Genomic DNA, 25,266 nt, shown 5'->3' with positions numbered 1-25,266 from the left:
GAACCAAAATGAGCAGCTGTAAATAAAATGCCAGCATAGTATAGCATTAAATAAGATGGCCCAGGTGGTGAATGTAACAGGATGTCGAATGGAGTCAGACAGGGAACAGCAAAAACTGATCAAGCCCAGCAGCAAGCAGGAGAATATCTTCAGTAACAGAAGCAAAACTGACCTGTTTTCTACTAGGATACCATCTTCACTAAGGATACCTGTGAGCTGCATCCTGCACAGGGTGACCAGAGTGAAGAGGATACTCTATAACAATGAACTCTGGCAGGAGCCTCTTCTTGGCCTTGTTTCACTTCTGTAAATATACAATCAAAGCATCACTAAATCTAGCCTCAGAGGTGCAAACTGCCCCCCCCGAAATGGCTAGTGCCTGAAGCCTAGGGAGTGTGGGGAGATCAGAGTGTGAATCTTGAGAGTGGTTACTAGGGTCACCCTAGATTTTTCTGCCTAACTCAGAGACAGCACATACTATGCAGCCACTCCATCCGAGAACACATGTCAAAATGGTGTCTCAAATGGCATCCTTGAAGTCACAGTGCAGCCTCTGCCAATTAGGAAGCAATATAGGGTGACCATATATCCCATTTTGGCCAGGACAGTCCCTTTTTAAAGGGCTGTCCCAGCTGTCCTGACTTTTTTTTTTTTGGCAAAACTGGGCATTTGTCCCATTTGGTCTTGCCAACTGATGACGATCAGTTGGCAAGAGCAAATGGGACAAATGCCCAGCTTTGGAAAAAAAGTGGGGTGCGAACCCATAGTGAGGCGTAGAGGAATGTGCAGGGGGTGATGCCAGCCCCATGTGGGGGAGGGAGGGCTTGGGTGAGCAGCTTGGGACGGGCGAGCCCCCGCATGGGCAGGGAGATAGGGGGCTAGCAGCTTGGGCTGGCCCCATGTGGGCTGAGTGCGGGGGTCAGCGGTATGGGCCAGCTTCACGAGGGCATGGGAGGTGAGTGGCTTGGGCCATCCCTGCATGGGAGGGAGGTTTGGGCCAGCGGCTGCATGCAGGGTTGGGACCACAGGGCTCAGGCCAGCCCCCTGCAGAGGGGGCAGAGCGGGGCCTCAGGATAGCCCCAGGAGGTATCCTGTTTTCCCTTTTGGGAAATATGGTCACCCCTAGCAAGAAGAAACATTGTGCAGAAACACTCCATCTTTTCTCAGGATGTCCATCACGGGCAATACCAGTTTAAGGCTCAATACTCAGTCCACCAAAAGCTATCCTCCCATTTCCAGACATGCAGATAATGCAGAAGTAGTTTTTCCCAACGTGAATGCAAACTCAAGGCTGCTCTAATTCATACTCAGCTACTTACAGCCTCCAGGGTTGTTTTAGCTATTGGAAATCAGCTGAAGCAGAGGCCAACCAGCTATGCCCCTGATTGCTTTGATGTACTCACTGCAGCTACGAGTGACTACGTCAACCCTACATCACCTGACAGTTCCCCATTGAGGGAGGAACCTTCCATGACTGCTTTTTACTGACAGATGAGTGCAAAACAGCTGTTGTGAGGTTAAGCTGTGGGTGGATAGATAACGTAGATAGCTAGAAAATCATTCCTCACTTAAAAACTAGATTTAGTCTAAATATTTCAAATTCTCATGAAAAATCTGCACCATCTTCTAGTGAAGATGCTCGATTGGTCATGAACACCTGAAGTCACAGATAGGCACATGCATTTGCAAGCACTATATGGCTCTGCAAGATAAAAACCTCCTCCCCAAACACTGGCGTGATTAAAAAGTGCCATCATAATAGCTGCAGGAAACCTAAACAGAAAAGGACGAAAACTTTGGTTTTGGTTCATGATGGTTCAATAATTAAAAAAAATAAATAAAACATTGATTATATATCCACAGGAAAAGCTTCCTAATATTCACTCAAATCAACTCGAAAATGAAGGGGTTAAATGCTGACTCTAGCTGTTTGAAAAGAAGCAGCAGCTAGGTTGTTGGCAGTAAATATATTATTTTTATTCTGTTTGTATGATGCCAAGTCTTTTCTTCCCCCCTCTGAACAGCATTTAGATAAATGCCAATGTTTTAAAAATGAAGTGGCCCCAACATTATTAATTCATTTGGTATTCATTGCAACAGCATTAATCATTATAAACTGCAGCAGCATTACTATACGTGTAATGTGTACTTTCCTAGGAATTTCACTGTAAAGCCCCTGACATTACTAACAATGTAAACACAATAAGACATTACAGCTAAGCAAAACAATAATAAACACACAACTTAATAAATCATTATTCTGCCCACAAGTATGCTAAAAAAATAAACTCATTTCAAAACTAGAAGAGGAAAAAAACAACATGCAGTAAGTGACATCAGCAAGTCTGAGGCTTTTGATTGCAACAAAGAAACAAAACAGCATGCTAATATGACATTTACAAATAATACCTAACCGCAGCCTAATTAACTTATTGTGTGCTTACTAAACTAGCATACATATTATATTAGAAGAAAAACACTTATTTGTTCTGTTGCTAAGAAACTTAAGACATTTGCATATTTAACAAATTGTTAGAGTGTTTTTAAACCAGAAACCATCACTATTTATAAAAGACAAATTTAAAACATGAGATCAAAGACACAACATTATTTTTTTCTTTTGTCAACTGTCTTTGTTGAATGGCTCAAAGAAGCTGTTTTATAACTGGCTGATGCATAATGAAACATCTGGTATTATTCTGAATTACAGTGGAATCCTGTAATAGTCAAGTTACCCCCGCCCCTCATTTGTCTTACACCAGTCCATGTATTATGGGCCAAATCTTTAAGTACCCTTGGAAGTCAGTGGAAGCGTTGCTTCAATAAGGACTTCAGCATCTGACCCTATAATAGGGATTTCACTGTGGGGGGGGACCTACTTTTCAAAAGGCTACAGATTTCAGTCCTTGGTAATTGGCCCCCTGCAGCTGTGCAGGGAAAGGTAAGGGACGGACCCCTCTTCCCCCAGCCAGCATGCACAGAGGAATCCCCAGTTAGCCAAGAGCAAGTATAATTGGCCCAATACCATTGTCTCATCTCCACAGCACCTGGTAGAAGTGGTAAGAAGGTGAGACAGCACCAGAGCTCTTTATTCTCATGATCCTTGGTTGTAGAATGGATCCTTGGGAGATGTTAAACCCAGTTGTAATTTAGAGCAGTACTGAGGCTGCTCTAGAGTTTGTGGAGGGCTGGATCAACTCCAGCAGCCTAGAGATGAGAGGAGTACAGAGGTGGCTAAACAATCCACTGCCCTGATGACTGCTCCAAGTGGGACTCTGTAAGAGCTGAGGATCTGGACCAATACACTTAAATTCAGTTTAACTTCATTATGAGTGACATTGCAAGACATAGGAATCTTTCGTAGGAATCCAGCCCCAGTGAGGCCAAGGGGAAGGCATATAAATGATGACAGGCAAAACATAAGAGGGAAATTAGGAGGGAATTTGAAGTCCCAGTAGCCCAACACAAACAAACTATTCTTTACATATACCAGAGGTAGGAAATAGGACAGTCAGTGACTCTGCTGGATTACCTGTGAAAGCACAGGGCAATCAGAGAGAATGAGGACATTGCAGGGAAGTTAAACAACTCCTTTGTATCAGTCTTCCCCAGACACTGTTCAATACCTACCCCAGACCTACTCTTTCGAGGTAAGAAAGATGACAGGTGGTACAAAAACAAATTCAAACCCAGACCAAGGCGTTCACTGGGGCAGGACAGTATTCATGGAAAAAAAAAAGGCTAACCAGCTCTTAAGAAAGAAGTGGTGGAGCTAACAGAACTATGCAATCGCTCTTTAACATCTGCTAATGATATTTATTTAGACTGAACGTTTTAAAGAAACCACATCTAGGCACATCTTTGAGTGCTGTGACAATTAAAACAATCATCCACCAGCGCCACCAGGTAGCACAAACACTAACAAAAAATAAATTAATTCTGCTAGGCAGCAGCCACAGATAGTTAAAAAGCGATAATCTACCTCAGCCTGCCAACGCTAAAAACCTCCAGGCTCTCCAGAACAGCCTCTCACTCCCAAGTGAAACCACATACTAGAGGAAAGCTGGGATAGCCCATGCTGTATCAATTGTTAAAATGGCAATAGGTAGAGAGACCTTTGGTCCTTGTGGCCTAATCCTGTGCAATGGGAATCTCACTCTAGACAAACGGGACTGGGCTCAGGCCTTACAGGAATATAAAGGAGCAAAAACTCGGCTGGTGTAAATCAGCGTAGCCAATGGAGCTACACTGACATGCACAAGCTACGAATCCAGACCAACATATCAGAGTTAGAGGCAAACTAGCAAGGCTTTGGTAAATGAAATTCTGCATCTCCAGCCTCATTTCATTTCTTTGAGGTCACCAATAAGCGAGTGGATGAAGTTGAATCAAACGATGTAATTTATTCAGACTTGTAAACAGCTTCAGAATATGCTGTTTGGGGAACTGAGTTGTCATGGGGCTAGAAGTGAACTTCAGTCTTGGGTTCAAAATTGGACAAAAGAAAATCAAAATTAGGAATAAATGGTCAATGTTCAATGTGTAAAGAAGTTAGTCAAGGAGTGTCCCAAGTACCTGCATGAAATGTAATAATTATTAAATCACAATATATTAATTCAGATATTTAATAATACTGGTCCTATGGGGGAGATTTTTAAAAATGTGAGAATTTAGGAGCACAGTGCCCATTAAGGGACACAAGTCTCAGTAACACTGAATGGAACTTGGGTGCCTAAATCCCTTAGTCTTTTCAAAATCTCCTCGTTAGACCAGTATTGTGCAATATACTTATTAATGATTTGGAAAAAGGGTGAAACAGTCAGGTAGCAACATTTGCAGGTGACAGTTATTTAGGTCAGTCAAATCCAGAAAGGATTCTGTCATCAATGACTATTTCTTGAGATTTCAGCACTGGTGTTTGGGTTTGGATCTGATTAACCACAGCTTTTCTTATCCTTCGATCTCACATCCACTGTGTACAAAGAGAAGGCTGCTGAAAAGCTTTTTCAGTGAGATTCTGCAGGTCCTGGGAGATCTCTCCCTGGGAGTGGGGGGCTAGAGGGGTTTGAACGGGACAATGGATTGTAATACCAGTTCTCCACAGTTCCCTGCAGCATCTCACAAATCCACTCTCAGCAGGGATTTCACTTTTCAGTGGTCTCCACCGCAGAAATGTTTCACTTCATACTGAGGGGTAGTGCTGAAAGAAGGTGTTCAAGAAAAACACGTACATCCTAAAAGGCTTTGTGGGTTCAAAACATATACACATAGTTCCATGTTCTACAGCTACAGCTCTCTTTTCAAATTGTAGGCAGAGGCTGCCTACACCAAGGATAAGTAATAGTGTTGCTTCAGCTCCAGCTACTCAGCCAGAGTGCTTCTGCTGAGAGAATGCAGGAAAGGGTGATGTGTGGAACACACAAGCCCCATCTTGGCCTCAGGCGGTTGGCTGGGTTGCTGTGGTTGATTGTTAGGTATTTACCAAAAAACATCAAGGAAAGCTTGTGCGTTGGGCAGGGTTAGAGCGTATGGACCTTCAGGGTTGCTGAAGGATGCTTGCTTTTCCGATTTCCTTAATGCTAGCTGCAGAAACCCACCTACAGAACACGGTGGGTATTTGAAAGCAGTTTAACTTTGGGGGTTATATTAATCCTGCTTTGTTTGTTGCTGGGCTGACAGGCCTGTCCCTGTCAGGCAGGGAAACCATTTTATGACAGCCATTACCCCATTCCTCCCCATTATAGGAAGCATCTGGAACAAAAACTGAGGTTCTTCCTGGCCAACAAGAACAAACATTGTGTGTCAGCCAAGAAAAGGTCCAGCCATTATAATGTATTATACAGCGGACTCAGAGGATCTAACTGATAATGAGGCCCCACTGTGCTAGGCACTGCACAAACACATAGTACGAGGCCATCTTCGCCTTGAAAAGCTTACAGTCTAAATAAACAAAGAAAAATGGCAGACCAGGACAGCAAAGGGAAACTGCTCACAACTCTCTAGTTACAATTAAACAACAATTAAAGTTTGGCAAAGTTACTGATACAGGGTTTTATAACAGGAAGTATTGGGCAACCTTAACATTAAGCAGCACTAGCAGCCCCGCCTCTAATTAGTAAAATCCCCAAATGCAAAGCTCTGAGTAATGGCCCAATCTCAGCAACCAAAGGCTACAGTTTCCATCTGAAGTGGAAGGTGCCAGTTCTGGCCAGGAAGCCTTCCCTTGCAGCTCTGGGATGGAAAAGGGGATCATGTTTCCTTTGGGAGATATGTTGAAGCAATTGAGAAAGAACTCGCCCGCATGTTTGGGTCTCAAGAGACTCCCAAGAGATACCATAACTCAAAGGAATCCTCTACCATAATCCTCAAAGGTTCCAAAGTCATATTGTATAGGGATGGGCCAAATCAGAGTCCACTCTGGATTGGGGCAAGAAGGCTGGATAGAATGCCTAATTCAACACTGCATGGTTGAAAGTAAGAGGATATTTACCTCTCAGAATTACCATCTGTGCCTGTATAACCCAGCAGGCTTCCAGAGAACACACAGTCCACTAAACGAGTAAGCAGTTTCTGGGTAATCAGCAAAATACATTTTTATTTGGTCTAACTTCATTGGAAACTTTTCTTTTGTTTGTTTTTTGGTAACATTTCAACTTTGGAGCAGTAGGCCACTTAGAATTAATTGTTGTGTGCTACTTAAGGAAGGGAGAAGATCAGTGAACCAAAGACACACTTTGTGTTGGATGCGACACCATGTCTGATAGTTGCATACCATCATAATGGAAGTGATTTTAAACAGAAGTGAAGTAGCAACTTGGAAAATAAATTAAAAAGAAAAAAAAAGTCAAGATTTAGAAAAAAGTTCCAGTTATTAATTTAGTTTTGGATTTTCACACAACAAAAAATTAATAATATTTTATATATTTTTGGAAAAACTGAAAATGGGTTCATTATGAACACATCAAAATGGAAACAAGTTCTTTTTATTGCAAAAATAAGTTATCATTTTTCAATTAGCTTTACTTTCCACTGGCTTCTGTGTAACACACTCACTAATTAAATAGGTTTCATAATATCTTCTCATATACAAGCTTTCTGGCTCAGTGTCTTTCACTTACCTACCAAGGAGATAGGGTTGAAGATGTGCAGTTTTTGTCTGCATACTGAACAGTGGGTCCAACTTACACACAGAGTAGGTAGTTTTCCAGGAGATGTGGTCTGATTGACATCTCGCTTACACAATGATTTTTAAAAATGTTTTCCTGTAGTACATTTTACTCAGCCAACTTTCATCTCTACTTTATATACCTGATTATGCAAAGAAATTTCTTCAAGCAATTAATCCATGCTATTCCCTTTTCAAAACCAATCATTTTAATTTGGAAAAATGGCTGCAGTAGTCCACATATGTGTTATGCTTCAAGACGTTTCTTCCCCAGTGAAAGGTGATATGTTTTACAATCTATTTCAAATTCAGTCTAATGTATAACATGCATTGTTAAAATAAATAAATAAATAAATAAATAAAGTGTTGTAGATCCTCTTTGCTGCATGCAGACAATAGTAGCTCAGACTGAAGAGCATTCATTTTTAAAACTCATTAAATGTAATGACTTAAGTAGCCTATGGCTTTGTATGTCACTAACCCACATTATAAAATCCTTGGATACAGAATATATATTTATGCAGTTTGCAAAGCCCTTAAATATACATTTTCTTTATTGACCATAATGGTACTGTTATGATAGCATGAACCTTGATGGATTACCCATCTTGTGAGCATTCAGATCTTCCAATGAGACATTATTTACTTTTTGAAGAGGCACCACTCAGCCACAGGAAATTAAGAGCAATACCCATAAGAAACTACAATTCAGTAAATAGATAAATATCAGGTTTCAGAGTAGCAGCCGTGTTAGTCTGTATTCGCAAAGAGAAAAGGAGTACTTGTGGCACCTTAGAGACTAATAAATTTATTTGAGTATAAGCTTTCGTGAGCTACAGCTCACTTCATAGCTCACAAAAGCTTATGCTCAAATAAATCTGTTAGTCTCTAAGGTGCCACAAGTACTCCTTTTCTTTTTTTATATAAATACCGTTCCAGAAAGCAACTTCAGGCTATGATTCTGTTCTTAGCTCACCCCTGTGGCTCAGTAAATCAGAGCATGTGAGATCAACCTTACACCTGGTCTGCCCAGTTTTTGTAAAACTATTTCATTAAGAGATGTGATTTTTTTAACCAAAATAATTATACTCGTACAACCCCTAGTATGGTCAGACTGATACCAGTATTAAGGTGTTTTAGCCCTGGTCTACACTTAAAACTTAGGTTGACATAACTAAGGTACTCAGGCATGTGAAAAATCCACACCTCTGGGTATTGCAGCTATGCTGACCTAAACCTTTGGTGTAGACATGGGTAGGTGAACAAAAGCATTCTCCCGTTGACCTAGCTACCTTTGCTTGGGGAGGCCAGGATAGAGACATACTACTTTTGTCATTGTAGCGTGCTTCTAACACTATGGAGTTACAGTGGCATAGCTGCACACAGTAGCTACACTGTTGTAACAACCCCCATAGTGTAGATAAGCCCTTATACTGGTATAACTTATTCACCTTCCCAGGAGGGAGGCCTGGTCTACACTACAAAGTTTTGCTACAGTAGTGATGTTGGCTAAGAGCATGGGGAAAAAAATCATACCCCCTACCTCATCTAGCTAAACCAGGAAAACCCCTGTGGCAGACAACTATCCCAAAAGAAAAGTGCTTCAGTCAGCGTAGCTAATGTTGTTCAGAGCGATGGTTAAGCTATGACAGTGGAAGAACTCCTTCTGCATCTACACTCAGGGGCTCTGCCAGCTCTGTAACCTCTGTAGTGTAGACAAGGTCCTTTATAGGAGTATAACTGAATCCACTTAACTACATCAATATAGGCAAAGCAGTACAATTTGTATGTAGACCAGCTGCTTTACCGCATTGGTTGAAATACCTAGATTCATGGAGACAAAGTAAAGGCAAAATGTCAGCGATATTTCTGTGTCTTATTATGTCACAACCTATCTAGGTTTTGCAGGTTAATGGCTACTGTCACTTTGAATTGACAGTCAAATTAAAGCCAGCTTCTGCACTCCTCATACAGGACCATAGCTTAGCACTAATTCTGTATCATCAGTAAAAGTTTGATTGAATGTTGCTCCCATGGTACTGTATATTGTTTCCTGAGACAGACCATATTTAATCAGCTTTAAACAAAAATCTAAACCAAATGCCTCTAAGATTACAATCTAAGAGCCTGATCATCCTCCTAGAGTGAAATGACACACAGTGGAGGAAGTTCTGCCAGAGAACGCACTGAAATTGAGGGTCACACTGCTGCATGTGATTGTCTCCTTAAGCAGCATGTGTCTACCTAGTGCTTAGCAAAGAATGGGCAGTCTACCAGGGCTCAGCTTATAAGAAGGCGAAAGGCTTGTTGTTAGACTTGCTGTAAAGGGTCCTTTTCTCCTTGCTCTACTTACTCTAGGTAGGAAGCAGTATGGAAAGAGTTTATTCAGACAAAGCATGGTATGCACCACTGCACCCACTGCTGGACAAAATGGAAAACTGCAAAGGCAAGCTCTACAGTGGAAAACACAGGGACTCTTGTTTGTGATGCATTAAGAAGAGTAAAAGAAAAAGAACCTCTGCAGGTTCAGGCTGATGGGCAGTGAGTTAGTATTACACAAGTCTACACATACTTAACACAACACATACAGCCAGTGTAAGCACAGCTCTCCACCAGATGGGTTCAACACAACTGCATAAAATTAAAACGGTCGGGGCTGGGTTTAATTTATACTCTCCTAAGTGCCAGCACACAATGCATTTTTTACTTGGAGGGAGGTGGGGAGAGGGAAGGGTAAGTGGCACAGAGGAAGACAAGGGTTTTTCCGGGAACACCTCCCTTTTCTAAACGTATGACCTTGTTTTGCCAGCTACAGTAGTAGGGTCAGTACTGTGCAAAACGTTGACAGGGAAATTCAGAATGCTATGGAACTTTATCACATTTCACTGCACATTCAAAACTGGAGGGTTTCGAAACATTTTTACACAGTAAGGGAAACATTTTCAGAGACAATGGGTCAGTTCTGAAGAGGTTCTGAGTTCCCAAAATATTTCAGTGGTTACATGTTGCACATTTTGTAAACCAAATTCAGGGTTTGGGGAAATTTTGTATAATTCAGAACAATCTCGTGAAGGAGGTGGGTGGAAAATGTGAAATGAGAAATGTTTGGAAATATCATGTAGTATTAGCACATGCTGTTTAACGCATTTATTGCTACCCTCCTCAACACACTGCACATCACCCATTTCTATGTACACTGGATTATTCTTCTGCTCAGTTAAAATTTTTTGGCCAATTGTCCACATTTTAATGCATAGGACAGTGAAGCAGTAGATATTTTTGTAGCATCTTGTCTTGTCTGCAAACCTATGTATATGAAACAGAAAGATTTATGCTTAGACTTGACTAATTTTGCATACAGGTCCTCAAGATTTCCTGGTAATGAGTTTTGGATTAAACAGCTTGCGTTGTAGCACACTAAAGTCAGTGGGAATATTTCCATTCACTTCAAATAGGCATTGGATCAGGCCCAAGGTTTAGAATAGACAGAACATTAAAAATGTTTTTATATAAACATTAACTTATGCATATACTACATATACTAATTCTTGCTGTAAGAGGGAAAATAATTTATGAACCATTTGTAACTAATTCAAGTACTAATTTAGCCTCTTTCCCTGTTCACACAATACCCACATGCAGATTGATTTCTTCAGATGTATTTGTGTATTTGACAAGTAGTTTTTTCAAATGTTTTACTCTATGGCTCGAGAAGAATATTTAAAATCTGAGCTGTTTTGCTTCATTATGCTTGTGCAGATGAAATCACATGGCATTGTTTTTTGTTTAGAGACAGGATAAACACAAGGATTTCCTGCAAGAATTCTGGAGCGTGTTACTGTCAGATTGGGTTTCCACACATATTTGGATATTTGCAACTGGAAATTCACTTGTGAAAGTTTGTGCAAGTAAGACTTGATCACTTGAATGTTCATGGAAAAACAACAGGGTGCAAGCAGGACTGAAGCAAACTCATCGACAGCTTCAGATGAATATTTATTTGCAATGAAAAATGTATCAGTATGCACTCAGCACTAAATCATGCTACCTACCACTATCCGAAGTGTACCTATATTTCCCCTAAAGGTAAGACTAACTATTTCAGTCTTTTGTGATGCTTACTCTGTAGTTCACTCTTTTGAAAGCCACACAAGTAACAGTGAAGCAAACGTAACTTTACAATAAATCAAGCATATTCAGTGGTTATTCAATCATTGCTTTAGCTCAAAGCTTTGCACATATGTATTCAGCCTAAGAGCTAGGACTAAAAGAATGACACTTCTTGTTTGGAAAATAATGGCTGTGTTGTGTGTTTAAAAATATTTGTAATGAAAACTTCATTATAAATACATATAACTCATCATCCATCATCTATAAACATGGAATCTTGGAAATGAAAAACTGTCTGTATTTAATTCGATGGACTCACTGTGTATTGTTCCTAACCTGTAGGGTTGGGGAAGCAACAGTTTATTTTTTCACACATGCTTGAAAATAGGCAGGTAAATTGAGGAGCGTCAACATGTCTTTAAATCCTGGAAACACTTATTTTAAAACGATTCCAAATAAAATGTGACTGTTTCCCAGCAAGCTAAAGATTCCATTGTTCAGTCCAATTAGCATGACTTGGTGGTCTTTTTGTACTGCCTCTTGCATTCCAAGCCTTGACACATCTGCTATATATTTTTAATTTCCTTTTATATTTATTTATTTTCCCAATTTGGTTTCTAAACTCCATTTCTTTGTGGTTTCCTGGAGCCCCAATGACAAAGCCACATATTCTGTTCCTGTCCTTTATGGCACTGGAGAACATATGAAATTTGTTTCTAATTTTTAGATCTGCCAATAACCTTTCCTGGATTAACAATACACTCCAGCACAACTGGTAGGCCCTCTCCCACTAATGCCACAAAACAAACAAAACCAAAAAGGAAATCAAATAGACTAAAATACAGCATAAATATTTTTGCACTTCTTTTAGCTTGCTTAACTTGAAAACAAGGTTTTACTTTCTGGCATTGCATATTTATCTGTTTATATTTAGAAACAAAAAATTATGATACAAGCAAATGGGAAGGAAAAGTTCAGACTTTTCCTTTTTGCTGGTTATAGATGTCATGAAAATATGGCGAATATCTCTGGAGAAATTGAGGAAGCTTGTGGAATACTATTTCCTCACTCACACATCAGGCATTGCTTATTTATCTAAATGCTACAAATGATGGGTCAAAATCCTGAGGTCCTGCATCAGTGTTTACTAAGGGACATTCCTGTCAACCTCGACCGTTTCTCCCCCATTTAACTTGATACATCTACAACTGATATTTGTTGTATCCATCTCAATTCTTTACGATAGTTGATGTAATCTTTCCAATTTTTGCAGCCATGCCAGGGTGAGCCTGCGGTATTGTTAACTCATAACGAAACTGCATCAACCCAGAGAATAAAGGCCTCAGTTCAGTGAAGCACTGAGGCAGATGCTTAATTATAGGCATATGAGTGGCCCCGCTGAAATCAGTGAGCCGTTGCCCTCATTGGATTCAATGGGTCTACCCACCTATTTAAGGTTAAGCCCATCCTTAAGCACTTCACTGGGTCAAGGCCCTAACTGAAGATAGCAGAGCTAAGTTTTTAACTTTTACATGGTGCAGCAGGTCACAGTCTGGCCCTGAATGTAGAATACTAAACGATATAGACAGACATGGGACAGAACTCTAGATCTGAACCCCTCCTACCTTCTGAATTTTGTGAAGGTCAATGGTCATTAGTGGTAGTAATATGGTAGTGCCAGGATGCCCCAAGAGTTACTAGTGCTCTACAAACACAAGATACAGTCCCTGCCTTAAGGACTTTGCAATGTGGAGAAATCCAGAGCCAGAGCCCAACTTCACAGCTTGGGTGTGAAGGGAAAGGAATGTATATCCACATTGTGTAAATCTGAGAGTGGAATCCCACAATCTTATCACATGTAGGACCAGTTTTGCAATGGAAGGATCAGGTCGTAACAGACTATCCTCAGAATGTCTGAGTCTGGGCCTAAGCTATGCAGACCTCATCAGCGTGTGCATGGTTTTCCCTCAGATCATGGCTCAGTTTTACCAATGTTCCCCAGCATCAGCACACATGGCCATAGCTTTGAGTTTAGAACAAAACCCAGAAGTTTTGCTGCTTTTCAGGATCAGTTATGGAAGTTTTACAGGGTTCAACTGAGAACACGGGTTTTTAAACTTTGCTTGGCCCATCACTTCCCTGGTAATTTCTCTTCACTTTTAACTTTCGCCTTCCTCTGTAGCATGGGGCATGGTTGACTTGAGGGAGGCTTCTCTGCTCCTTGAAGTCTTTAAACCATGATTTAAGGACTTCAATAGCTCAGACATAGGTGAGGTTTTTCATAGGAGTGGGTGGGTGAGATTCTGTGGCCTGCACTGTGCAGGAGGTCGGACTAGATGATCAGAATGGTCCCTTCTGACCTTAGTATCTATGAATCTATAACCGTAAAGGAATCTGTTGGCAAGAGATTTCAGCTATACAGACTTCTAGAAACTAATCTGCCCACATAACCACATGCCCAGCATGTATTGTACTACAGGTTCTTCCAATATAGATTAAGGGTTAATGTGCTATATTGTTCTGCAAATGATTCTGACCTTTACTTTTTAGTTGTTATATAAGAGTCATATTTCTTAGGAGGAGAAACGTGGATTGCTGTTGAAATGCATTTGGAAAAAAAAACAAAGCTATCGCCAATTAACAGGAATTTAAAACTTATTTGCATATCTGCTAGATCATACCGACTATCTGCATTTTCTTTAATATGATCCATGATAAGGCAAGGTATCTGTAAAAGCCACTGTGGTTTAGGAAAATGAGCACAGAGTTCTAATCCCCGCTCTGCCACTAATTTGCAAGTGTGCCCTTGTGCAACTCACTTCAACTTTCTATGCCAGTTCTCCTATCTGGAAAATGGGGATAACATTAATCAGACCTGCCTCCAAGAGGGTGGCTAGATAATATCGATACAGCATCCTGACCATGTAAAGCAATACACTAGTTACTTGTGGGTTAATAACTCAGCCATTAACCATATGCCATGGGTGAAAACCTTGAAGAGTGTCACAGGACTTTTGGTCACATAACTCAGTAGTAACTTTGGTATTAAAATTAACTTGATGGGCAGCAATCCAGGTGATGAACTCTCATTTTGAGCATGTCACGCAAGCACTGAAGTTTGCAAAGTGGCTAATGCAAAAGCACTTCATGGAAAGACTCTTAGATTACATGCTCAGATATTTGCATGCTCTGCTGTGGATCCTGAGCAGCTTGAGGTAGCTCAGAGTACCACCCCCAGATACAAAACCTTTGTTGCATATCAGAGACTTCAATTTGTCCCCTTCTTTGCATTTCTATCTGGTAGACAAGCATATTTTATAATCATGCTTATTTCCCCTTCCTAGTCTCTCTCATTCCTCTCCTCTTCTCCAAAGGTGTGTTTGTTTTTTGGTCCCCACCACCCCCAACAACCATCCACGGCAATTGTCTTTCAAAAGAATTTGCGTTTTCACACATTCATGGGAGTGCAAGACAGAGCCCCAGTCTCAATCCTGAATCTGCCGACCCTTTGTCGGCGTGAGTCATAAATGTGACATGACGTAAATATATATTTTTGTATTGATATAGATAAACATGATTTGCAAGATGAGTCAAATTAACAATCAATTACATAAGAATGGACTCTAATCAATAAGTGAATTTGACTAAAAGGAGGAAGGCCAGGAAGATGGAGGACCTGGAATTTAAACAACAGGGCCATTCCGCTGTAAAGAAGCTGCTAAACTGCGGGTGGAAAACTGAGCAGTCCTTTGTGGAAGAGGGCAATTTTCCCTCCCTCTCCCTCCCTCCCTCCCTCCCTCCCTCCCTCCCCTCCCCTGTTTTTGTAAGATGTAGAGTGTGTTTATTAAAGAATAAAGCAGAACAATTATTACATTCACAGCAGAGTGGGTCCCTTCAGACAGCTTCATGCTTGAACTGCGTCCATAATCGTTGTGTCAGCCTGCTCCCTAGCGTTGCTAGCAGTGTGCAGCATCTGACAGGAGCTAATGCAAACCCGACACCCAGATCGTGTGTCTGAAGACAACAGCCCGCCGCTCCAGCTGCACCCAGTTAGAAAGAGATATGAAGCCCCCAAAATACTCTTGCTATCTTCTGGGTGGCAAGGAAATCTCCATTATACACACAGGGGATGTGGTTTGGGGCTGGGGGGGGGAGGAGAAAGAATGTTTAAATTGTATACGTAAATTGTTTTGTTTTACAAGCTGGAGTAAATCAGCACATTTGCAGGCCATATTTATCTGATCCACTCAAGAATAATCTTTTTGAATGAACACCATTTATGTGGTATTTATGCCTTTGCAAAACATAACCAATCCCCTCAATTCAATTAAGGAAGGCAGTGTTTCCCAAACTTGGGACATTGCTTGTTCAGGGAAAGCCCCTGGCGGGCCGGGCCAGTTTGTTTACCTGCCGCATCCGCAGGTTCGGCCGATCTCGGCTCCCACTGGCCGCAGTTCGCTGTGCCTGGCCAATGGGGGCTGCGGGAAGCAGCGCGGGCCGAGGGATGTGCTGGCCTCCGCTTCCAGCAGCTCCCATTGGCCTGGAGCAGCGAACTGCGGCCAGTGGGAGCCGCGATCGTCCGAACCTGTGGACGTGGCAGGTAAACAAACTGGCCCGGCCTGCCAGGGGCTTTCCCTGCACAAGCGGCATCCCGAGTTTGGGAAACACTGAATTAAGGCATTAGTGAAAAATAAGAAATTTTGCCCCTGGGTTAGTCACTACTGCCAGAGAGTCACATGAATATCTGCTCTGCTGCCATCAAAGAGTGAAACTGAAGAACACTCTTGACAATTGAGAAACTCAGAAACATTCACTGATTTCTACCTACTGATTTCTCCCCAATTGCAACCTCATCCACACCCATTTAAAGTCAAGGGAGTTACAGTGATGCAAAACTAAGGTAAGAGAAGAGAATCAGATTCTCTGTTTATCTAGCATAGGTTTCCAAGTAATGGGCCCGATCCTTCGTTTTTTCCCAGAAAAAGCTTCCACTGACTTCAGTGGGAATTTGCCTGACTCAAGATGGCAGGATCAAATCCAAAATTCTACCATGGGGTTTTGCTTCAAGTTCTGTGAGTTCAGGGCTGCATGCCTCCCCATTTCTGCTTGCATAATGTTGCATTTATGGGGCCCTTCTGTTGTTTATGTATGGAGAGAGTAGGGAGATGGCTACAATCTCTGCTCCTCCATAGGTGTCCTAGACAGATTTAACCAGGAGTGGACCTGTTACATATATGGAACCTAGACACAAACTAAAATTGCTTTCCCCAATGGAATAATGCCATAGGAAGAAGGTGATAGGGCAAGCACCTTCCCTGAGGGAGACCTTCCCTGGCCCTGCTAGTGGATCTAGCTCAATCTCTATTATACCTGTGTAAATCAGAATCAGCTCCAGTAGAGTTGCAACTCAAAGTCAAATGCAACAGAATCTGATGCCTAGATCTTCAGTGAAATCAAGATAACATAGCACAGTCTCCTCATGCTTACAGTCCAGGGGGTAAAAGGTTTCTTTGAAATGTTCTGCTGAATTATTTTGAAACATCTTCTGAAAAAGTCAATATAGCCACTAAAAACAGGAAACTCATTCTAAGGGGTAAATCTATCCATAGAAAAAACTTTGTGTCTCATATAGGCAAAGATCCAGGTTTGGCTTTCAGGAGTAGCCTGTAAGGTCCTGCTCAGAGAGTAGGCTGATGAGAATTCATCAGTGATCATGCAGACTAGGGAGTGTACTGATGAGAGATGTACTATTTAAGCAATAGTCTTCACTGTTGTGGGCCTTTCACGACAAGATAATTGACACTAGTGAGAGTTATGGCCCCAGAGCTGAAGGTCAGGGTCCACAATGGAAGGCAAGGTCACATATATCACAGAAACGTCCATAACCAAAGGGGCTATTGTGAATAGAGCACTTATACAAGTGTTGTTGTAATCCCTACACCTTGTTTAAACAATAAGTTGGAAATCAGCTGAAACGCTACTGCAGAGTAAGGCAGACTTCATTCTCTCCTTAAAAAGAAATGATACAAAATCGGGACATTCCAACTGGCATCTTAGATGAGTTGGAGACAACTGGAAATACTATCTGAATGGCTGAGTTTCATTAAATAAAATTTAATATTCGTTTGATGTAGATGCATCCCCAAAATTGGTACAGTCTTGGGACACTATTACTGATTTGTGTACGGCTGTTAGAGGTGGGAGAAATTGCCTATGATATTTTCTTAAACAAAAATGTAATTTATTTTGTTGGTGTTTTTGTCCTTTCTACAAATATTCAGCCGACTGCTAGCAGGAACGTTCACAGAAACAGCAAATCTTAAATTAACACTGGAGAATATTCATGAAAAGTGAGTGTTGAACCACTGAATGTGAGTATTAACAAGATAAGCTGTTTCTAAAAAAATATTACACTAATCCAGTTGGTGAACAGAGAACAATATGGTGTTAACCCTACTTATCTAATCAAAACTAATATTTTGAATATCCAACAGAAAATATTCACAACTAACAATCTACAGAGCAAAAATGATTTGGTAGAACAATTCTGAATCATGAATGCTGTATATTTGAGAAACCCATAAACTACTTCTTGAGAACTAGTGATCAGTTTAAGGAGGTATATTTAGCAAATGCATTATTTACTATGAATTAGTTCCTCAGCTCCAATAGCTACTCCAGTGGCAATCAACATGGATTTAAAACCACACAGGGAAATGGTCTTTCCATTGTCATGTTTACAGTATATCATTATTTGTTTGAACTGGATAATACCATATCTCACACCTAACTAAGCCTCTTCACTGGGCAAGTTCTACACCAATTTGTTTGCATAACTCAGGATATTTTATAAAAACTCAAAGGGGACACACGACATGTTTGCACCATTTGTTTTACTATTGGACAAACTGGAGCTTATTCTGGATTTCTCTTACAGCAGAGAAGCGCCACTGAAGTCAATGAATGACACTGGTGTAAATCGGAGGGGAATCATTTCTTTCTTATTTTTTAGTAAAAAAAGGTTGGTTTGCTAGATTCTGCATGTACCTGTTACAACTGTCCCCTAACCGCATGTACATTCATACTTGTTAAAAAAAAATACTACCACATTCTAGAATGGTGGCCCTAGACACTCCAGTAAATACAATGTTAGAGGCTGACATTGCAAGGTCATAAGTGCCCATGGACCCTTGTGCCCATGCAGAGTTCCAGTCCTTGCTTGCCTAATCAGAGTCATGAGCTGCAGTATTAGGGACCACAGGGGCACAAGACTATGCTAGCTTTAAAGAAAAGTGATAGCTACTGCATGGTTTATGAATCTTGTGCGATTTCTACAATGATTCTAGCCTTATGAGCCAGATTTTCACAAGAGCACAGCGGTCATTTAGGCACTAGCACTGGCCAAGTTTTCAAAAGTTCAGTATATGGGGTTCCTTTGAAAATCTGGCCACAGGCCCCATAATGGCAGTTGCTGGGTGTTGTGCAATTTGGACAATCTGGCCCTTCTGTGATAGGAGCACAATTCTGTTGAAAAGCTGGCCCCAACCACAGTCACTGACCTCTTGAAAATGAGGCCCCATGCTCCCATGTCTGAACTACACACATTATCTCTGCAGGATATAGGCCATTTAAATCATCCTCACTGCCCATCCTTCATGTGGTTTTATTTTCAAACAGAGAGAAGCGAAGGAATAGTCTCCTATATGTTTTTGGTTTCAGAGCAGTATTGGAAAGCTAAATTACGGATGGCAACTGATCATCACACATCTCAATGAGGCACACAGAGTAGGCTAACAATTAGTTCTCAATCAATTCATTAGTCTAGTATTATGTAGGTATCTCTTGAAACAGATGGTTTTTGTTAATGGTTTCCCTCTTCCGCATTGTGTAGCCCAAACCTCTATGTCCTCTGCAAGTGTTATTTCAAGTGCTATAGGCCTCTGCAACCTCTGGAACTACATACAGCACCGCAGTATCTCTTTGCATGGAGTTTGTTATCAGGCTCTCTAATTCCATCTTTTAATAGGCTGCGTTGAGCTAAGGCCATGTCCAGACCCCCAAGCAGAAACTGGAGGGGCAATGGAGCTAATGTATTAAGCTTTGACTAAAGCAAGGCAGCTGCTTTATTCTGCAGTACCCTCTACTTTTTGCATCCCATCATGGCAATATGACACCTTGCCTCACTCTTTCATAGGTTGGACCATAGGATCAATATAAACAAGTGGGGGAAAGGACATGTGACGTTGTAAGGAAAGCCAGGACATTCAAAGCTATTGCTGACAGTGTGTATTGAAAACAAATCAATAAGGAACAATGGCACAAATTAATTATCAAGCTGTGAAGTTCTTGGATTTTTATCCCTCTAAGTCAGACCCTTAAAACGATTAAAGCTGAATTTCTCAGACTACTTATAAACAGAAATAGCAGAAGGTTTGCATGAAAGTTCATACAATGAATATTTAAATGAGTCACCGCACAACCCTAAAATGAGAACATTTCTGTATTTAAAATCAAAATAAAAAAAAAATAGTGTATTTTCAACACCAGCGGCTGCTGTTTTCAGCGGGGAAGTAGTACATACACAGTGTCGCTAATACCAGTACCTGACAGAACAGAGCTTCCCTTCAGAGTCTGTACATACAATGTATATTTGATCCAACAGGTAACAAAACAACAGCAAATAAGCCAAAGCTAGACAAGACATAGCTGGTGCTAACTTGCGTCATCCCACTAGGCTTGATAAACCTGCTCAAGATAGAACACTTTTCTAAAGTGACTGTGCTGGCCTCATGGTCAGAAGTTTAGGCTTGAATCTGGATTACATCTAGAAGTTAGTGGGAAGAGTTATTGACATCCATGGGCTTTGAATCAGGTCTCTTGTTTGCCTTTGAAAATTGGGCCTGCACAATTGTGCTAATCACATCTGCAAAATCACCAATTTTGCATAATTATTCGTGTTGTGATAGAGCCTAGGAGCCCCATTCACGGGTTCCATTGTAGTAAGTGCTGCACAGACACAGAACAAGAAGATGGTGCCTGCCCCCAAAGAGCTTAGATCTCTAACTGATCATTTGTGCACACATTACTGTAACCGTGAGCACCCTCATGCACAAAACTGCATGCAATTTCATGCCCACACCCCTGAAAACAGGGACTCCGATAGTCGTGCACCTTATTTTTGCCTTAAAAACATGGTAAAAATTATTTATTCGTACAATACTGGTGGGGAAAAGTTAATAGACATTTTTATAGGTAACACAGCAAAATCAAAAATACTTCCACCGAGTTAAAATTAACCTCCTAAGTTAGGTTTGTATTAAATTTCATGAATGCAATGCATATTTATAATTGTTATATGTAAAAAGAAAAATTAAACAGCCTTATTCTGCAATATTAGGCGATAAACGTATTATATTTCAAATGAACCATTACGGCCAAATCTTGCAAATTCTTATTGATGTGGTTAGTCCTATGTGCTATGCTCCTATGAGAGCAAGAGCTACTCACATGAGTAAGAATTTGCAGGGCCAGATCTTTCATTTGTGTAGAATGTCTGCTGACAATCCCTAGATGAACTCATTTTGTTTAATTTCTTATCCATTTGAACATTGTGGGATTGAAAGTTCAGCTTTAAAAAAAAAACAAACACTATTGGATTAATTTTCCATTTAGAAAAGACAGTAAAAAGTAGTAGAAATATTTAATGAAAAAAAAATCAAGGTGAAAACTGTAGCAGAGCTTGGAATCAGTGATATTACTCTTGAAAGTAATTCAAACAGGTTTTGACCTCTTTTGCTTTGCTCCTTTACTAGAGCATGTCTACTATCTACAGATATTTAAATCCAGACCCATCTACCCAGCACACTATTGTTGACTCTCAGGATGTTTTGCAATACCTTCAGCCCCACCATCTCACCCGCCGTACTGCCAATCATCCTCCAGCTGTAGCTGCACATTACCACCCTCTCTGTGGGGAACTAATACAGTGGGGTGAAGGAAATAATGCTGCTCCAATCAGCATTAAACTCTAGGAACTTTCTCTGCAGACTTTAGGATTGTGCAGGCAAGGAATAAAGGGGGCGCAAGGAACCCATCTCTGGCTATATCTCTGCCTATCACAGAGCCCAGTCATCACAGAGCCCGAATTATACAAAGCTGCAGCGAAAGGGCTTCCATGGCATGATGCAGATGGAACACATGGCAACAGACACCTGCCCTCTCTCTTCCATGAGCCTGTGGAAGCTCTTTGCCTCTTCACACATTCCTTACCTCTCTGGTAAAAGCCATGCTGAGAGACACACTCCCTCCTGCTATTTTCCTCAGCAACCTCCCTTAGTGGGAGTTCCACAGCAGAGAGGAGAATACATTAATTTACCAGCAAGAGATCTGGGGCACTGGGGGTAATGCCTCCACTGAAGCCATCTATCTAGGACACCTTCAGTCTGCAGCCTTACAGGAGGGCCCTGAGCCTCCAAGATCCCTCAAGGTTAGGGGAAGGAGCAGAATGATACCAGTCTGGAGACTCCTTCCACCTCCGGGCCTACAGAACTAGCATTCTCTGGAGTCCCATAGTATCTGTCCAGGGGAAACAAAGGTGCAATAAAATACTTTTACCCCTCAGGAATATACAAAGAGAAAATTAGGGGGAAATATAACAAGACTTAAGAATTCTTACCAGCTGGAAGGAAGGGAGCCCCAGCAGCTGATGATACCAAAATGGCTACATTAGGACCACAGCTGTGGTATGTCTACCAAATTTAAAGAAAAGCAGGCTGGTGTAAGGGGACTGTTGCCCCCTTACTAACATTCAGTGGGGATGTTTTGGTTGGCTAGCTCCCAGTACTAAAAGGGGAAGGTTGATGAGGAATCAGGACCCTGAGACTGACAGTTCCTAAGAACAATGGGGAGAGGCCAATGCTCCAGGTCATCCTGAATGACAGGGCGGGCGGCTAGTCAGGAGGCCAGGGAGGTCCTGTCCTCCCTGTGAGCTGGATTTGCCTGGGTCAGACAGAGTGGGACCGAGCTAAGGAGAGAGTAGGGGCCTGAGCTAAGCTGGGGAGCAGAGTTGGGCCAGATCCAGAGAGCAGACCCTGTCCTGGGAGCAGAGCTGCAGCCCCAAAGCCAGAGGCCCAGCCCAGAGAGAGCAGACTTGCCCTGGGAGCAGAGCTGCAGCAACCAGAGCCAGAGGGGCCAGAAAAGCAGCCCAGGAAGCAGGTCAGGGCTGGGAGCAGAGTCACAGAAGCAGCCTGCGGAGCAGACCTGTCCTGGGAGCAGAGGCGCAGCAATCAGAGCGGCCAAAGAAGCAGCCCAGGGAGCTGGAGGCAGAGCAGCAGCTGCAGTGCTAAGACTGAGTGGTGGAGCTGGGGCTGGAGCAGTCCGGAGCTGGGTGTGGTGAGCAGCTGGGGAGAGCGAGGGGGACCCTGGGCAGCGGGCCCAGCACAGGGAGACACCTCAGCCAAGAGGGTTTGCAGGCCAGGCTTGGATTGTAACCCCGACAGGGCGGGGGCGATACTGGGAAGAAGGGTCCTACCACTTAGAGCCTGAGAGCGTGTGGCCACCATCAGAGCAAGTGTCCAACCCACAGCATCCCTGCAGCACAGCCAGGGCCTGAGAAGAAGGCCTGGGACTGACAAGGAACAGACTGTGAACTGCCCGGACATCCCAGAGACACTGTCTGTGATGTTCCCTTCCACAGAGCAGGGTGATGGGTTTCCTTTAACCTTTCCCATTTTCCCTTATTCTTTTTAAAATTAATTGTTGATTAAATAACTTGCATTTGCTTTAAATTGTATGTAATGATCAGTGGGTCAGAGAAGTGCCCAGTGCAGAGAGAGTACCCTGGAGTGGGGACACCCTAGCCCCTGTCCTAGGTGACCACAGCAGGGTTGGGGGTCAAGCCCCCCAGGAATCCTGGGCCCAACCTTGTTGGGGTTACAAGGACTCTGCCAGACAGGAGAGGGGAAGGGGAGTCCTCAAGGGCAGGAAGGCCTCTGGGTAAAGGAAGTGGGAGCGAGGACTCGAATCCTTTGACTAGCCCACTTCACCGGGGTAGTGCAGAAGCCAGGAAAGTTTCCCACAATAGCGGGACTATTCCCCTGCTTACACTGGGGAAAAAAGTTCCTTTAGGAGGAGAAGGAAGAGTTATCAGAGTCCAAGTAATTGCTATTGTGGTGTGTGTACTGCTAGTATATCACAGATTCCTAGTTATTTATTTTCATAATCCTCATACAAGATTTGATAGTTAACAATTGGGGGGGGGGGCAGAGGTTAAAACACAGATTAGCTTTCTCCCAACTCTTCTTTCATATCTTTCTTCAGTAAAGCTGTAATAATATTGCAGTTAGATGTGTTTCAAGACTTTTACGCCTTCCCTTTGCAAGCTTTGGCAGCTGTTGGAGACAATTTTATCTGACTGGTTAAATTATTGGGGTCAGATACTTAGCTAGTGTCGTCTCTCTAATGAAGTCAATGAAGGTATGACAATTTGCATCAGCTGAAGAGCTCTTTGTGGTGTTTCTGCTATAAGAGGAGTTCTTATGTTACTTAGCCTTGACTGAAGAAACTGTTTGAATGTATGATATAATCATCCCATCTCACCAAACTAAACCAAACACACGGGTCACCAGGGGAGATGCATTAATTAAAGTGCACAGTAAATTGTTACTGATATTTTTCATTTGTTGGCTGGCCTTGTACAAAACAGTCAGTAACATCAGTGACAGAAAGGAAAGATGGTAAATCCTGCCCTCTCCATTGCAGACACATTGGAGGGAAAAGAAGAGGGGGCGTTTCTTTTTCATTGCACAAACACTGGCAAGGTTAGGGAACTAATGTGTCACATTAGGCAGGGGTCCACCTAACAAGTCCCCTGTTACTCCAAGGGGGCATTGTCAGCCACAGGCAAAGGGGGGAGATATCCCAGCCCTCCTGCCTGGAGGCCACTATTTAACAGCAGGTGCTAAATGGAGTACAAACTATTCCTTTTTGAAAGAGGAGCCATGAATGCTGAGAACACCTTGCCTGAGCCTTCTCTTGAGCTGTCCTGCTGGTGGCTGCAGACTGGCTCAGGGACCACTCCAATCAGCTGCCACTGCTCCCCTCTCATGTAGATCTTAGGAGCTAGGGAAGAATTTTGCCTCCAGCCTTTATGTATAAATATGTTTTCTTCAGTGTTGAGTTAATAGCATGAAAGTCCCTTTTCAAGCCTTGCCTTGTAACTAATGCTGGATTTTACTTTTAAAGCCACATTTTCTCTTTAAATAGGGGAGTGAAAAAAAATGCTGATTAACTGAGCACTTATATATCAAAGTACCAGAGCAAGGTGAGCTTTTACTGCTGTCCTATAAACCCATGAACCTTTGGATTTGTCATGGAAATAAGGCAAGCCCCATTGATGTGAGATTGTACAAGCTGCATAGTGACTAATTATGCTCTGAGGTGGATGAAAAGGGTTAATTAGATGGAGTAAAAAAGTCCACATTCAACCCTAGTTTATGGGGAAGAGGTCAGCGTAGTCAAAATGATGCCCTCGTCACAATTAACTTGTATAGGTTCTCCCCTATGACTAAGTTGGCTCCTCGCTATCTGCCCTGAAAAAGACGCAACAGTGAGTCACAGTTCACTTGCTGCTTTCCCCTTTCTCCATGGAGGAAGGGAACTACATCATCCCTTTACCTGGTGCACGTAATGTCCCTTTTCACATGGACTGGCACGCTGAAAGGGTGGAACCAAGGCCCAAGCCTTACATCCCTACCACCCTGCTCAGGAAAAGAATGAAAGTCCATTGGAGGTTGCTTCAACTTCGCTGCTCCCCTGTTGTAACCTGCAATGCAGGTACCCTGCTCAGGGGATTACAGAGGGATCAATTTCCTGTGCAGGTGTGTTGGCTGGTTTGTTCTGAAGCTAGCAGAGCTTTATACTGCTGCCCATTATTGTGGTATCTGAGTGTTTTCCGTACTGATATGGTTGACCATAGTGAAAGGTCACAGTGG

The 25,266-nt window shown here is 42.2% G+C and overlaps 1 long non-coding RNA gene across 1 annotated transcript in view; it reads right to left on the bottom strand.

The window, feature by feature from the left end:
- Positions 1–22,072, bottom strand: part of LOC119841243 — a 267,085-nt gene extending 245,013 nt beyond the window's left edge. The window contains exon 1 of the long non-coding RNA XR_006275112.1: positions 21,951–22,072. This is a non-coding gene — a long non-coding RNA (uncharacterized LOC119841243). The remainder of the gene's footprint in view (positions 1–21,950) is intronic.
- Positions 22,073–25,266: the final 3,194 nt, after the last annotated feature.

Source organism: Dermochelys coriacea, chromosome 12 (genome assembly GCF_009764565.3).
Source record: "Dermochelys coriacea isolate rDerCor1 chromosome 12, rDerCor1.pri.v4, whole genome shotgun sequence".
Taxonomy (NCBI): Eukaryota; Metazoa; Chordata; order Testudines; family Dermochelyidae; genus Dermochelys; species Dermochelys coriacea.
The sequence above is the reverse complement of the archived record's forward strand: the minus strand, read 5'-3'. Positions and strand labels throughout refer to the sequence as shown.